Source organism: Bos taurus, chromosome 13, assembly GCF_002263795.3.
Source record: "Bos taurus isolate L1 Dominette 01449 registration number 42190680 breed Hereford chromosome 13, ARS-UCD2.0, whole genome shotgun sequence".
NCBI classification, from domain to species: Eukaryota; Metazoa; Chordata; class Mammalia; order Artiodactyla; family Bovidae; genus Bos; species Bos taurus.
The window spans coordinates 73,768,885-73,786,147 of record NC_037340.1 but is presented as its reverse complement, the minus strand read 5'-3'; the positions used below and the strand labels follow the sequence as shown (position 1 = coordinate 73,786,147).

Genomic DNA, 17,263 nt, shown 5'->3' with positions numbered 1-17,263 from the left:
GAGTAATGACAGCAGTTAACATTTAGCTCCTTCTGTGTGCAGTCATTATTCTAAGCATTTGATGTACATTATCTCATCTAATCCTCAGGATAATCCTAAAAGAGAGGGTGAGGAAATCTTCATATTTTCTAACAATACAGATGAGAAATTTGAGGCAATAAGAAATTCGTCATTTGACTAAGGTCATACTGGGTAGACAGGATTTGAACCCAAGAAACTGGCTGCATCCAGTCTGTGCGCCATGCACTCTGCTGCTTTGTAAGGAATGAAGTGTGGTGCACAGGTGAGGGTTTACACACCCTCCCCCTCCACTCCTCCCATCTATTCATTCCCCATTATAGCTGTGTGCAACAAGGCTCTCCCATACACGCTTACTCATCCACACACAGACAAGCATCTTCCCACTGACACACACATACACACTAACAGCGACCAGTGCCAAGATGTTACACAATTCCCTTTGTGGAAAACTTTATCCCCTTTAATGCTCACATCAAATCTCTCCTCTCTAGGGGATATTTCCACCTTGCCACCTATCACGGAGGCAGAAAAAATGAAGCACAGAGAGGTGAAGGCATCACCCAACACCAAACTGCTGATCAGCAGTAAAAACAAGACCACAGTAAAAATAAAACAAAGATAGAGCCCAATCTTCTAGGCAATTACACACACACACACACACTCACACACCATGCTCCACTTTCAGGGTCAAGGAGAAGGAAGCCAGGCTCACTGTCTAGAAGCTCCAAGAACATGCCCAGACAAATGTCAGGCGGGCTCAGAGCAGGGAGATGAGCTGAGAGGACAGGGAGGGTTGGTGGCCGGCCTTTGAAGTGGGGCAGTCTTGTGGGACCTCATCTTCCACCTGTGAGGTCTGCTCTAACTCTGGAGATTTTGTCAGAATGGAACTGACTGGGAGATGGCCAGTTGGTGTCGGAGAATTGGCTGGTGTTGGTAGGAACACCAAGAATTTGGTGTCTGGGAAAAACCCAGGGCCACTCACCTCTGGGCTTCAGTGGCTGAGATGAGGCTTAGGAACAGGAGAGTGATGAGTGTGGGGCCGTGCGTCCAGAAACTATTACCCAATATCTGCATTTAAACGGTTCTTGCAGATGTCAGGCACTCTATCCAGTGGATTTTGACAGAATAATATCTTGACTTGAACTTACCACTCACTACTAAGTGACTGAGGGCCACTCACTAATCTGCAATTTTCCCGTGTGGAAACAGGTGACGTCTACCATGCAGGTTCCGGGAAGGGATTACCTATCATCATAGAAAGAGTTTATTTACACATTTTATGGCCAAGATATCCATTTCTACCAAGATATTGTTACCAAGTCTGCTGCTGCTGCTGCTGTCACTTCAGTCTTGTTCGACTCTATGCGACCCCATAGATGGCAGCCCACCAGGCTCCCATGTCCCCGGGATTCTCCAGGCAAGAACACTGGAGTGGGTTGCCATTTCCTTCTCCAATGCATGAAAGTGAAAAGTGAAAGTGAAGTCGCTCAGTTGTGTCCGAACTCTTCATGACCCCATAGACTGCAGCCTACCAGGCTCCTCCGCCCATGGGATTTTCCAGGCAAGAGTACTGGAGTGGGCTGCCATTGCCGTCTTTGTTACCAAGTCTAAGCTCGCTCTATTCGCTGCACAACAGGTCAATAAATCAGAAGATGAGGTGTGGAGAAATCGGGCAGACCAAGAAGAAGACGGCAGGCTATTGTCTCAAATTAACCATCTTATGGCATCTGGATGCCAGGATCTTTATTACAAAAGAGAATGGGAGGTGGTAAGGAAGTAAAGTAAAAAGACCGTAAGTCTTACAAGTATCTCCTGGAATGACCAGCCTCAGGGAGGGAATGTGTTCATTACTTTTTTCTTGAGGCTATTCATAGGTGGACAGGGTCAGGTGTTCAGTGCCCCAGACAAAGGCACTTTGGTTTAACGTTCAGACAGAGGGGCAGGGTTCCCCAAGGCAGGCCATTATGTACAGACAGTATCCTTTTAGTGAACAGAAGCAATGAGAAACAAGGGTGAAAGTAAAAGAAACAGACCCAGCATGTAGTCAGGGGTTCTATTCTACCCTGTAACAATCATTCTCCTAGTAAAAATATTTGTCTGTCAAAGACTGATGTTATTTCTACATCGTTAATCAGAAAGTCCTGGAACAGCTGAGCAGAGCTTCTGCTCTGCCTAACGGAGCTACAGCCAGAGACCAAGACATGCACAGACAGCTTCATGGGAGAAGGGCGGAAAAGCAAGTCCCAGGGAAGGGAGGATGAGTTCAGTTTGGTCAAAGTTGAGTCCAAGGTGCCTGGAGAGCATTTATGGGAAGATGTTGAGGAGACATTGATTCATCCATTAACACGTTTAGGAAACGCTGATCACAGATAGAATGAGGGCTTCCCTAGTAGCTCAGACTGTAAAGAATCCCCCTGCCAATGCAAGAGACCTGGATTCAAAGCCTGGATTGGGAAGATCCCCTGGAGAAGGGAATGGCAATCCACTCCAGTATTCTTGCCTAGAGAATTCCATGGACAGACCAAGGGGTCTCAAAGAGTGAGACACAGCTGAGCGACTAACAATGGAGGAGATGTGTAGAGTGAGGGGCTTTTCGGGGTACAGAGTACCATCCCCTCTCAGGAAATGCCACCCTTACAGCACCTCGATGTGTTCACTTCCCCGGAAGCTCTCCAAAACCCCAGTATTTAGGGGCTTTTGTTGGCGATGGCACCCCACTCCAGTACTCTTGCCTGGAAAATCCCATGGACGGAGGAGCCTGGTGGGCTGCAGTCCATGGGGTCGCTAAGAGTCAAGACACTACTGAGCGACTTCACTTTCACTTTCATTCATTGGAGAAGGAAATGGCAACCCACTCCAGTGTTCTTGCCTGGAGAATCCCAGGGACGGGGGAGCCTGGTGGGCTGCCGTCTATGGGGTCGCATAGAGTTGGACACGACTGAAGCGACTTAGCAGCAGCAGCAGCATTGAGGTTTCACTGGGTCCTGAAATTGAATTATCAGTCACTAGTGACTGAATTCCATCTCAGCGCCTTTCCCTCTCCCCAGAGGTCGGCAGAGTTGAATAGTCTAAACTTATAATCAACTGATTTCAGTGTGATCCTGAAGCTATGTACAGACTTCTCTTATAGTCATCTCATTGCCATATAAAAGTAAATTTCAAGAGCTTCCAGAAGCTGTTCCATGAATCAGGACAACAGTCAAAAACTGATGTTTTGATTCCACTACACTGCAGTTCAGGAATAAGGCAGTGACCAAGAACAGTCTCAGAAACGGGATCCCTGGTCTGGTAGAATGAGATGGGATTTTTTTTTAATATAAATTTATTTATTTTAATTGGAGGCTAATTACAATATTGTATTGTCTAAACACATAATGACCCACTCCAGTGTTCTTGCCTGGAGAATCCCATGGACAGAGAAGCCTGGTAGGCTGCAGTCCATGGGGTCGCACAGGGTCGGACACGACTGAAGCGACTTGGCAGGCAGGCAGCAAACATATAATGATTCCTTTTGAGAGTTAAGAAACATCCCTGAGTTAAAACTGCCCAACTATCCAAAAAATCCAGAGATAGTTAGCAGCACCCAACCCATCCCTGCTCCCCAGTCCCTTCCATGATGAGAAATGGAATCAATTCAGTCTCTCAGTTGTGTCTGACTCTTTGCGACCCCATGGACTGCAGCATGCCAGGATTCCCTGTCTATCACCAACTCCCAGAGTTTACTCAAACGCATGTCCATCAAGTCGGTGATGCCATCCAACCATCTCATCCTCTGTCTCCCGTCTCCTCCTGCCTTCACTCTTTCCCAGTATCATGGACTATTTCCAGCCAGATCAGTAAACAAAGGGTATCGCAGTCATCAGCAATTGGAGCCATCAGGTAATGTGAGCTGGTGAGCCCTGAGGAAACTCAGAATGTGAAAACGGCCCAGACAGCTGAGGCGCATACCACAGGAATGATTTCAATGAGCCCAGACTCTACCATCTCCCCATAAATAGAAAAGTGCTAAATTCTTTCATTTAGGTTATCTGGTTTTCTTCAATTTTCAATAATCTTTTGACATTGATTACCTGCCATTTGTTGCCAAACTTCTGTATAACCTGGCTCCCTCTCCCCAACCCACTTACCTCCTCAGAGCAGTTCTCTCGGGGTTAACTGAGATGGTGTCTCCCAGGCTTGAAGTCCTAAAAATTTCCGCCAAATAAAACAATTCTCAACTTCGAGGTTGCATCTTTTTTTCCCCAGCAGACAAGTGATCCCTTCATTTCCCCCACCCACCACCCCCCCTCCGCCCCCGCCTGTAGAGGAGAGGTGAACTGGGACTTATCCTGGGCCTGGTTGCTGGTTGCACCCCCTTGGGTGTGGGCCACTGGGGTACCCATGATGACAACGAGAAGGGCTGCAGAAAGGCAGAGCTGGTTCATCCCTGTGGTCGCGGGAGGGCTTCTGCAGATGCGGGGGGCTGACAGAGCTTCTCACACCCCTACTGAGAGGTGGGTACAGGTGACAGGGATGGGAATAAGGAAGGGGAGGATCTGGGGTCAGGCTTGTCCAGTGGGAAATCTTCCCACACAACCAGAATTCCTGCTTATGTCCGCTGGGGAAAATGCCCAGTAACAGCGCTTCTCAAACTTGACTCCGCCTGTCGGTCTTGTGGAAATAAAAACACATTCTGACTCCCCAGGTCTGGGTGAGGCCTGAGAAGCAACATTCCTAACAGACTCCTGGTTACAGGTGTGTCCCAGTCCATTTCCTCTCCTATTAAATGATCCATAAAACCATGCTTTGAAAGCAAGCCTGGAGGAGCCCTCACTGGGCTGGAGGAGAAACCGTCATCTGTAATCACTTTTAATGTGGGTATTGCCTCTTCACCTCTGGGGTCTAAGGCAGAGAAAAGCTGCCTCCCCCACACACCTTGGGAAAGTGAAAGAGGAGCCAAGATCAGGAAGAGCTGACTCAGGAAACCCCACATTCTCTCCCACTAACTTGCACCTCTTCCTAATTCTCCACCTTTACCTTACTTCTTTGGAATGGTCACATGCTATATGATAAGTGCATATCACAAGTACAAGTCACTGAACTTCCTTTGCAAAAATAAAGGGTCTTCTTCCATCCCTCAAGGATGAAATGACTGATGAGACCCGCATTCTCTTCTCCTTCACTCAGGATGGCATATAAGCCTCAATTGCCAGACAGTTTCCAGTTCTCATGTCTTTGGTGACGCTGTACAGATGAAACTTGTTTTTCTCCTGTTTATGTCTTATGTTGATTTTATTACCAAATCAGCCAAGGAATCTAGAAGGGAAATAGGGAAATATTTCCTCCCCTACAACAGTAGGAGGACCTGGGTTTGCAAATTACTTAGTGTTCTGGGGCCTCAGTGCCTTCATCTGTAAAGTGAGACTGTTTATAAAAATCAACCTCATTTATTCAGGATGCTGTGAACACATGTGACCAATGAAGAGAGAATGCTCAGCTCTGTGCCCCTGGGTGGTAAATGCTCCAAGATTTCAGGGCTCCTCTTAAAATCATCAGTGTGACACCCAACTCCCAGTAAGAATGTCTGGATCAGATCCCAGGCCTGTGTTGAAATACATATCCAGACCCAAGATGTCTGGGGGGCTGTGTTAGCAACCTTAAACTTTATTCTGTGTTCTTATAAATGGTCCACAGTCCTTTGGAGCCTTGGGGGTGGACACTGCCCACTTCATGGAGTGTTAAGTAAAGTTTGTGTCCCCTAAATTGTCATCTTTAGTCATTTTTAATGTGGGTACTGTCTCTTTACCTCTGGGGTCTAAGGCATCTCTAACTGAGGTCAGCAGTGCAGAAAGTATATGCCCACGTGCCTGACCACAGTAAAAACCCAAGACTCCCAGACAGGGGTGAGCTTCCCTAGTTGGCAACACCCTGGACATGTTGGGTTGAGGGAACCAAGCAGAGGCTTGTGCCTGTGTTTCTCCAGCTTTACCACATGCATTTTCTCCCTCTGTTGGTTCTACTCTGCATGTATTTGCTATAAACTTAAGTATAACTTTGTGTCCCATGAGTCCTTTTATGAATTAAACCTGAATGTTGAGTAATGGAATATTTTCTGCCATATCAGTTAAAAACAGATAGGACAGTCACAATTGCAGCCACCATGGAATGTAAGCTGGTGAGCCCTGAGGGAACTCAGATAGGAAAGAACACCTGTTATCTAGCAGCCATCAGACTGCAGCCACTCCCCACGATGAGCCCCAAGGGAACTCAGGTGTGAAAATACAGGACACTGGTCCCAGACAGCTGAGGTGTGTATCATAGGAATGATTTCAGCAAGCTGCTGACTTAAAAACAACACACAATGTGAGCGCTGCCAGTTAAGTTTTACTGGGGGCAAAATGAGGATCACAGCCCAGAAGATGCATCTCGCATAACTCTGAGGAACTCCTCCAAAGACATAGGGCAGGACAGTATATATGTGATTTTGGTAAAGGGAGAGCACATGCAATCAAGCACATATTTTTTGTAGAAAGTTTCTTCTAGTCTCATGAAGCTTCTGCTAGTCTTGAGAAACAGTTGTCACCATGAAGGTTTTAATGCTTTTCTCGATATGAGGAGATACAGAATTGGACTCATAAAATCAGCTCCTGAAATATCTAACCTGGATACCTGCTCTGCCACCTTTTTCCTGAGCACAGAGTGCCTCATTTCTGCTCTCCATTCACTGAACATTCAATGAACTCCTTCAGGGAATGTTGAACGTCAGCAGCTACCACAGCACACGATTTAATCCTTATAGAGGTAGTTCGCAAGCCCCCATGGCAACTGCCAATTTGTAGCTGACAACGCCCCCTCATGGTCATGTTGTTCAGTGGTTAAGTCACATCTGACTTTGACCCTGTGGACTGCAGCACACCAGGCTTCCCTGTCCTTCCCTTTCTCCTGGAGTTGGCTCAAACTCAAGTCCATTGAGTCAGTGATGCCATCCAACCATCTCATCCTCTGTTGCCCGCTTCTCTTCCTGCCCTCAATCTTTCCCAGCATCAGGGTCTTTCCCAATGAGTCAGCTCTTCGCATCAGGTGGCCAAAATGTTGGAGCTTCAGCTTCAGCATCAGTCCTTCCAATAGACATTCAGGACTGATTTTCTTTGGGATTGACTGGTTTGAACTCCTTGCAGTCCAAGGGACTCTCGAGAGTCTTCTCAAGCACCACAATCCAAAATCATCAGTTCTTCAGCATTCAGCCTTTTTTATGGTCCAACTCTCACATCCATACCAGACTACTGGAAAAACCATAGCTTTGACTATATCGACCTTTGTCGGCAACATGATATCTCTGCTTTTTAATATTCTGTTGGGGCTTCCCCTATAGCTCAGTCTGTAAAGAATCTGCCTGCAGTGCAGGAAACCGGGGTTTGATCCCTGGATCAGGAAGATCCCCTGGAAAAGGAAATGGCAACCCACTCCAGTATCCTTGCCTGGAAAATCTCATGGACAGAGGAGCCTGGTGGGCTGCAGTCCATGGGGTTGCAAAGAGCTGGGCAAGACTGTGCGACTAACACTTACACTAGGTTTGTCGTAGCTTTTCTTCCAAGGAGCAAGCATCTTTTAATTTCATCTCATGATGGTCATAAGTTCAGCCATAATTTGGGAGCCATTTCATGACCATTTTGTCCCACATTGCTAGAAAGGCTCATTCCTAGTTCTCGTGAAGATTTCTGATAGGCCACTCAGTGTGCTATTATTGGACTAGGTCTTATCAACATTGAAAGGGCTCTGGACTAACCTGTCTTACTTAAACTATTATAGTCCAGGAAAAATTCCCTCTTGTTGTATCTTCCCATATCTAGAGTTATACTATTATAATCATTGACCACATAGAGAATTATACATTTGCTCAACTGATTCAAGTCCCCTAATCATCATTATTTTCATTGGAGATTCAGTCACACATTTGGTAATGCAAGAAACAGCAATCTTGTAAAACTGACAAAGTACAAATAACATAACTAGTAGCATTATTAAAGTCATAAGTAAGAATTAAGCCAAGAACGTCTGTTAGGTATAGCCCTGTATATTCTTAGGCTGTCTGACTTAGTCTATTCTATACCAATCTTTTTTGTTGGGGTGGGAGAAAAATTATATATTGGCACTGCTGTAAAGGCTCCTAGCCCAATTTCCTAGTGTTACTAGGCTGGTTATCCTTAGTATAACTTAATTGTTCCCAAGATAAAGGGGGGCCTTAAATCTTAAATGATGGGAGGGGCGCGAGGTTTCAAGATGGCGGTGGTTGGGTGGTTGACCGAAAGGCCGAGGTGAAGGCCCTTACGAAGTCAAACGGGCCGAGAATCGTCCCCTCCCCGCTTCTCACAGCCCCAGGAGCCCAGCAGAAGCGTTTTAGGTTTTATTTTTTAAAGAAGCAAGTAAATTAAACAACTTGTCAACATGGGGCGGAGATCCACGTCATCCACCAAAAGTGGAAAATTTATGAACCCTACAGACCAAGCCAGAAAAGAAGCTCGGAAAAGAGAATTAAAGAACAAAAAACAGCACATGATGGTACGAGCTGCAGTTTTAAAGATGAAGGATCCCAAACAAATTATCCGGGACATGGAAAAATTGGATGAAATGGAGTTTAACCCAGTGCAGCAGCCACAGTTAAATAAGAAAGTGCTGAAAGACAAGCGTAAAAAGCTACGTGAAACATATGAACGTATTCTACAACTCTATGAGAAAGAGAATCCAGATATTTACAAAGAATTGAGAAAGTCAGAGGTAGAATATGAACAGAAGAGGGCTCAACTTAGCCAGTATTTTGATGCTGTCAAGAATGCCCAGCATGTGGAAGTGGAGAGTATTCCTCTGCCAGATATGCCGCATGCTCCTTCCAGCATCTTGATCCAGGACATTCCACTTTCTGGGGCCCAGCCACCCTCCATCCTTAAGAAGAACTCAGCCTATGGACCTCCAACTCGGGCAGTTTCTATACTTCCTCTTCTTGGACATGACGTTCCACGTTTGCCCCCTGGCAGGAAACCTCCAGGTCCTCCCCCGGGCCCACCTCCTCCTCAAGTCTTACAAATGTATGGCCACAAAGTGGGCTTTGCCCTAGATCTTCCGACTCGTAGGCGAGATGAAGACATGTTATATAGTCCTGAACTTGCTCAGCGGGGTCATGACGATGATGTTTCCTGCACCAGTGAAGATGATGGCTATCCTGAAGACATGGACCAGGATAAGCATGATGACAGTACTGATGACAGCGACAGTGACAGATCAGGTGGAGAAAGTGAAGGGGATGAATTTGTGCACCGTGATGACACTGAGAGAGAAAACAATGAAGAAAAAAAGTCAGGTCTGAGTGTACGGTTTGCAGATATGCCTGGAAAATCTAGGAAGAAGAAGAAGAACATGAAGGAGCTGACTCCTCTCCAAGCCATGATGCTTCAAATGGCAGGTCAGGAAATCCCTGAGGAGGGACGAGAAGTCGAGGAATTTTCAGAGGAAGATGATGAAGATTCAGATGAGTCTGAAGCAGAAAAGCAATCACAGAAACAGCATAAGGAGGAATCTCTCTCTGATGGCACGTCTGCAGCTTCCCAGCAGCAAGCCCCTCCACAGTCTGTTCCTCCATCTCAGATACAGGCACCCCCCATGCCAGGACCACCTCCGCTTGGACCGCCACCTGCTCCACCTTTACGGCCACCTGGACCACCGACAGGCCTTCCTCCTGGACCACCTCCAGGAGCTCCTCCGTTCCTGAGACCGCCTGGAATGCCAGGACTCCAAGGGCCTCTGCCCCACCTTTTACCTCCAGGCCCACCACCCGGTCGAACCCCTGGCCCTCCTCCTGGCCCACCCCCAGGTCTGCCTCCTGGCCCTCCTCCTCGGGGACCCCCACCACAGCTACCTCCCCCGGCACCTCCAGGTATCCCTCCACCCCGTCCTGGCATGATGCGCCCACCTCTGGTGCCTCCTCTTGGACCTGCCCCACCAGGGCTCTTCCCACCAGCTCCCTTACCCAACCCTGGGGTTCTAAGTGCTCCCCCCAACTTGATCCAGAGACCCAAGGCGGATGACACAAGCACAGCCACCATCGAGAAGAAAGCCACGGCAACCATCAGTGCCAAGCCACAGATCACTAATCCCAAGGCAGAGATCACACGATTTGTGCCGACCACACCGCGGGTGCGTCGGGAGAATAAAGGGGCTGCTGCTGCTGCGCAGAGAAAGTCGGAGGATGATTCTGCTGTGCCTCTTGCCAAAACAGCACCCAAATCTGGCCCATCTCTTCCCGTGTCGGTGCAGACTAAGGACGATGTCTGTGAGGCTTTCATGAAAGAGATGGAAGGGCTGCTGTGACAGCTTTGGATGCTAGATCAGGCGTCTGTTCACATCAGTGGTTCATGGAGAAAGAGGCTCTTACTCAGCTTAGGTGGAGAGTTGCTTTCACTGTCAGGGTATTTTTAATTTCATTTCAAGGAATATCTTAAAGTTTAGCCTTGTTCAGAATTTACTGCATATAAAAGAGAGGGTATTTCATGCAAAATAAATTGGTTATTGAATCAGTGCTGCTAATAACATCCATCCCCTTTCATACCATCATTTTCATCAGATTTCTTCCCCTACTCCCAATTCCTTGAAACTTGTGATCAAGGGGAACCTTGTTATTTGTTTTGGCTCTCTTATTGTGTGCTGTGGGCACTGGAGTAGAGATTTCTGGAAAAACCAGTTTATTTCACCCCCATCTTGCCTTTCATGTTTGAGTTATTTTTAATACTTTCTTGTAAATATTTTGTAATATTATAGTGAAATGGATCACAATGTCATTTCCTAATACAAAGCGATATATGTGGGAATAAAATGTACAATTCTTTGATTAAAATTCCCACTGATCTAAACTTTGAGTGTTCCATGAAATAAATAAATAAATGTTCTACACCAGGAAAAAAAAAATTCTTAAATGACCATAGTCTGGTGTTAACCATATAACCCATAATCCATGTGAGAGGTCTTATTGCTTGGTTGAATTTTTGCTTGTTGCTCTGATTGAGCTTGAGTAGTTTAGAGAAAAATTCATATTATGGCCATGGTCAGAGGTATTATTAATTGGTCAGGTGAGAAGATTCCACCTAGTAATGTCAAGTGTAACCTGGACAGGACTGAACTTTCTTTCTTCTAAAATAAAACTATTTAAAGATCACCCAATTAGAGCCTTGAAGTAGAGAAATCCACCAAGGCAATCTAGAAGTACTTGACACAGATAATTACCACAACCCAACTGGATTGATTTTTAAAACTAGCATAGGTTCGTGTCCATGATAGAAAAACAATTGATTTAATTGCAAAGGTCTAATAAGCCAAGAAAACATTGTAAGTGGTCATATGAATCAGGTCCAGCATCTTGGATACGCTGTCTACTTATATCATCTTCTTCTCATCCTGGTGGGGTGTAGTTTCCTCTGTTTGATCATCATTTCAAGGTGAGTATGAGGTCAGCAGTCTTCTCTACAGACCAGTCCAGCAGAGGGGCCTTTAGAAGTGGGAATTAATCCAAGAGCTAATTTTCCTTCACTGTGCATGAGCTAATTAAGAGTACCTGATAAAAAGTCCTTCCATCCAGACTGGAGATAGCCCTTTAAACTATGTCTTTTCCAATACACATAATACCATTTTCAGGTCATGGGGCATCTGATCTTCATCCAAAGATTACTGAGATAAGCTTCAGAAACAAAACTTAGAATGTTCTTTTAATAATTCAATTAACTTTAATATAGCATAACAGCAAGGAACTATCTGGGAAGTGAGTCATGGAGAATTCCATGGAGAGAGGAGCCTGGCGGGCTACAGTCCATGGGTTCACAAAGAGTCGGACACAACTGAGCGACTAACACTGTAAATATAGACCTCCATTAACATAACTGTGAATCAACATACTCTTTTTCTCTCCAAAATTTCCCTCATTTCTACCAAATGTATCCAAATTAAGACTAATTTGTTGCAAAACATGTCTGGTCTCAAAAAAACCCTGGTCTGGTAATTTATATAACAATAATTGATCATATAGGCTTTTGCTTTTCTGAAATTTTTTATAAGAAGTCTCAGACTGAACGTTAAAAAAGAGAAAAGAAAAACTCTCAGGATTAGAAAGGTCACACCAAGGGCTTATCACATGTTTCACTTACAGATCTAGGTGAATTTCTCCCTTTACAAAGTCCCCAAAATACCTTGAAATTTCTGTATCTGCTGGTGAGGTTGCTTTCCTAATGTATCTGATAAAGCTTCTGAAAACCTAAGAGTTCACAATCTCTCAAGGAAGATTTATCCAAAAGTATCATTTACCAAATTACTGTAAATCATAATTAGATTGAGAATCTGTGTTTTACACCTGTAAAACATAGATCCAACCAGTAACTTTTCAGACAGAAACCATAAAAATTATAACCATTTTAACCAGTTTACTCAGTCTTTTTGTTAATTAACTCTTTTGTTAACAGTGTATGAAGCCATCAGTTTTCTCACTGTGTGCTTGCTCAGTTGCTTCAGTTGTGTCCAACTCTTTATGACCCCATGGACTGGAGCCTACTAGGCTCCTCTGTCCATGGATTCTCCAGGCAAGAATATTGCAGTGGGTTGCCATGCGCTCCTCCAGGGGATATTCCTGACCCAGGGATCGAATCCACAACTCCTGCATCCCCTCCCTGCATTGCAGGTGGATTCTTTGCCACTGATCCACCGGGAAAGCCCCTAGGTTTCTCATTAGGATTCTTTCATTTCTTACCCAGCTTAGCATTAATGACCTGAAAGTCAGAAACATATTTATACAAAAGTTCTTTCTGTTAATCTTTTTGAAGAGGAAGCATTTTTGCAAAGTCATCAGAAGAAAACCATAACTGTTTATAATGACAAAAGAAGTCACGTTTAAAATCTGATAATCCAATTGATAAAGTAACTTGGCTACGCTGTGACATACAATACTTGCAGATAATAAGTATAATTACGACTGACAACATTTGACTGGGACATGTCAGAATTTTAGGAACTCTATATAAATTTTAGAATGTCTATATTAGTAATAATTATCATACAGTATAACCTGAAAAGATTAATTACTCATTTGACAATACTTCCCATGTACTTTAACATACAAAATGAACCTAATTAGTTTAATATTAGTGATGTTTCAGGGGCCCTTTGAAGCATCCCAAATAGATAAAGGTCAAAAGGACTTCCTTAGAATTTCATTTAGGAAGTTTTGTCAAAGAATATCAAAAGGGTTTAGAACACTCAGACAGGATCATAGATCACTGTGGAACAATAGTTATTCACTCAACCAAAATAACCATAAAAGAATTCAAAAGGGAGGGGATATATGCATACCTATGGCTGACTCATGTTAAGGTTTGACAGAAAACAACAAAAGTCTGTAAAGCACTTATCCTTCAATTGAAAAATAAATAATTTGGGGGAAAATAAAAGATTTCAAAGGCAAATACAGAGCAGATCACTTAAAAGTAAAGAACTCAAAATCTGTTATCAAAGGCAGTTCAACATTTTAAAAAAACTTGTACAATGCACAGAATTCTTTCCTCAAGGCCTGTTTCCCATAAAGCTTTCACTTTGTGGGAAACCATCACATTAAGCCATCACTTCATTTGCCCATCCAAAAAGAGTTACCTGTAAGTCAAGACCTACTTTCTTTTTCTTTTTTTTTATTATTTATATTTGTTTATTTATTTTTTGTTCTGCTGGGTCTTCACTGCTGCGCCAGCTTTTCTCTAGTTGTGGCCGCGGCGGCGGCTCTCCAGCTGCGGTGCACAGGGTTCTCACTGTGGCGGCTTCTCTTGTGGAGCACGGCCGTAGGGCACGCAGGCCTCAGTAGGTGCAGTTTCTGGGCTCTAGAGCACAGGCTGAATGGTTGTGGCCCGTGAGCTTAGCCGCTCCTCAGCAAGTGGGATCTTCCCAGATCAGGGATAGAACCCATGTCTCCTGCACTGGAAGGTGGATTCTTTACCACTGAGCCACCAAAGAAGCCCCGCTTTTTGTTAATAAGTTCAATTCCATTCCTCATGCTTTCTTTACTGAATACACACACCCTACTTTCCTTAAGCAACCATGAATCGACTTTTATATTAGCAATCTGTAGATTGGTGAGCATAAATACCAGGGATAATTTCTAAAAACATTTCCTTTCTCACAGAGAACATCTCAGGATGGCACCAAACATACTCATTAGTAGTCCAAAATATCATGAGTTTCTCTGTAAGAGGAAGCCAGTGTTCCATAATTAATGTTTCAGTGTTTGATTTTATTTGAGAGTGACCTAGCTAGCTGTTCAATAAACTTAAATCATTTAATTTAGCACCACCCTAGAAATTCAATTCACCAAAATCTAGAGAGACTAAAATAGACATTTCCAAAGCATAATCATTCTTAAAAGAGTTTATCTAAAGTTCTTATCTCACTTAAATTTTCTCTCCTTAAAAGCTTCTTCACATTGAGTCACTTTCCTTGCTGAAAAATCCGCAACAGATATAATAAGATCTTAAAATTCTGAAAGAGATGGGAATACCAGACCACCTGATCTGCCTCTTGAGAAACATGCAGGTCAGGAAGCAACAGTTAGAACTGGACATGGAACAACAGACTGGTTCCAAACAGGAAAAGGAGTATGTCAAGGCTGTATATTGTCACCCTGCTTATTTAACTTTTATGCAGAGTACATCATGAGAAACGCTGGGCTAGAAGAAGCACAAGCTGGAATCAAGATTGCCGGGAGAAATATCAATAACCTCAGATATGCAGATGACACCACCCTTATGGCAGAAAGTGAAGAGGAACTAAAAAGCCTCTTGATGAAAGTGAAAGAGGAGAGTGAAAAAGTTGGCTTAAAGCTCAACATTCAGAAAACGAAGATCATGGTATCTGGGCCCATCACTTCATGAGAAATAGATGGGGAAACAGTGGAAACAGTGTCAGACTTTATTTTTTTGGGCTCCTAAATTACTGCAGATGATGATTGCAGCCATGAAATTAAAAGACGCTTACTCCTTGGAAGGAAAGTTATGACCAACCTAGATAGCATATTAAAAAGCAGAGATATTACCTTGCCAACATAGGTCCGTCTAGTCAAGGCTATGGTTTTTCCAGTAGTCATGTATGGATGTGAGAGTTGGACTGTGAAGAAAGCTGAGCACTGAAGAATTGATGCTTTTGAACTGTGGTGTTGGAGAAAACTCTTGAGAGTCCCTTGGACTGCAAGGAGATCCAACCAATCCATCCTAAAGGAGATGGGTCCTGGGTGTTCTTTGGAAGGACTGATGCTAAAGCTGAAGCTCCAATACTTTGGCCACCTCATGTGAAGAGTTGACTCATTGGATAAGACCCTGATGCTGGGAGGGATTGGGAGCAGGAGGAGAAGGGGACAACAGAGGATGAGATGACTGGATGGCATCACCGACTCGATGGACATGAGTTTGAGTGAACTCTGGGAGTTGGTGATGGACAGGGAGGCCTGGCATGCTGCGCAATTCATGGGGTTGCAAAGAGTCGGACATGACTGAGCGACTAAACTGAACTGAAACCTAGGCACAAAGAAAGCATTATACTGATTGTTCTACTGATGACTCTAAGACATATCTATATTAATTAGATCGACAAATTTAAACATTAATACCAGGTATTAATTTAATATTGAATATTTCCCAATTCATATGAACTTGAAATCCATCTAGTTTAGTGTCTCATATTTGGAGTTGTTTGATTTGTAAGTGCTTGCTTTTGTTTGCTGCTAAGTCACTTCAGTCATGTCCGACTCTGTGTGACCCCATAGACGGCAGCCCACCAGGCCCCCCCGTCCCTGGGATTCTCCAGGCAAGAACACTGGAGTGGGTTGCCATTTCCTTCTCCAATCCATGAAAGTGAAAAGTGAAAAGTGAAAGTGAAGTCGCTCAGTCGTGTCCAACTCTTAGCGACCCCATGGACTGCAGCCTACCAGGCTCCTGTCCATGGGATTTTCCAGGCAAGAGTCCTGGAGTGGGGTGCGACTGCCTTCTCCGTTGCTTTTGTTTAGGCCAATTAAATTAGAGCTCATTTATAAGCTAACCTCAGCAATACTATCCAAAGACAGAGAAAGACACAAACTGAGACGTACATATACTCAGACATGACAAAAGATCTAGCTTCATTTTCTAAACGTAGTCATGAATTAGATATCTCAATATAAAACTCACTATTTGATACGAAAGATGTCAAAAGGTTTCAGAACCCAAACTTTGCATCTTCTCAAACATAGAAAAGTACTCAAGTCTTTAACTTGGAATATCTGGCTTTCTTTTTTTTTTTAATTCATAAAACCTTTATATTTTAAGAAATATCTTTTTTTTCTGTGTACTGCTTGAAACAATAATTGAATAACTCCTCACCGTGATCCTGAGATGCTCATAAAAAATGAGGGGTGGTATAATCATTTTATAATACATACCTATGTCAAATCATTATGTACACCTTAAACTAATACAATGTTGACAGCAACTGTATCTCAATAAAAGTGGATAAAAATGAGGGTAGAGTGATTAGTTGCTTGACCCTGTTTCTCTGTCAACTTCAGAGAATGACAGGCCCACCACTAAACCAGAATTTTTGAATATGCTTCTCTAAGGGATCATTTGGAGAAGGCAATGGCACCCCACTGCAGTACTCTTGCCTGGAAAATCCCATGGATGGAGGAGCCTGGTAGGCTGCAGTCCATGGGGTCGCTAGGAGTCGGACACAACTGAGCGACTTCACTTTCACTTTTTACTTTCATGGATTGGAGAAGGAAATGGCAACCCACTCCAGTGTTCTTGCCTGGAGAATCCCAGGAATGGTGGAGCCTGGTGGGTTGCCGTCTCTAGGGTCGCACAGAGTCGGACATGACTGAAGCGACTTAGCAGCAGCAGCAGCAACAAGGGATCATTGTCACAGGCCTCTTGAATGTTTCTATTTTTTTAATTTTTAATTGGAGGGTGATTGCTTTACAATATTGTGTTGATTTTTATCATATATTAACATGAATCCGCCATATCTGACTTTCTTTAATTAACAATAATCTTTTGACATTCAGACTGCATGCATGTATGCATGCGTGCTCAGTTGCTTCAGTCGTGTCCATCTCTTTGCAACCCTATGGACTATACAGCCCACCAGGCTCTTCTGTTCAAGGGATTCTCCGGGCAAAAATCCTGGAGTGGGTTGCCATGCCCTACTCCAGGGGATCTTCTCA

At 44.0% G+C, this 17,263-nt stretch overlaps 1 pseudogene; it reads left to right on the top strand.

Annotated features, from left to right (window-relative positions):
* Nucleotides 1-8,258: 8,258 nt before the first annotated feature.
* LOC512838 (WW domain binding protein 11 pseudogene) lies at nucleotides 8,259-10,383 on the top strand (annotated as a pseudogene).
* Nucleotides 10,384-17,263: the final 6,880 nt, after the last annotated feature.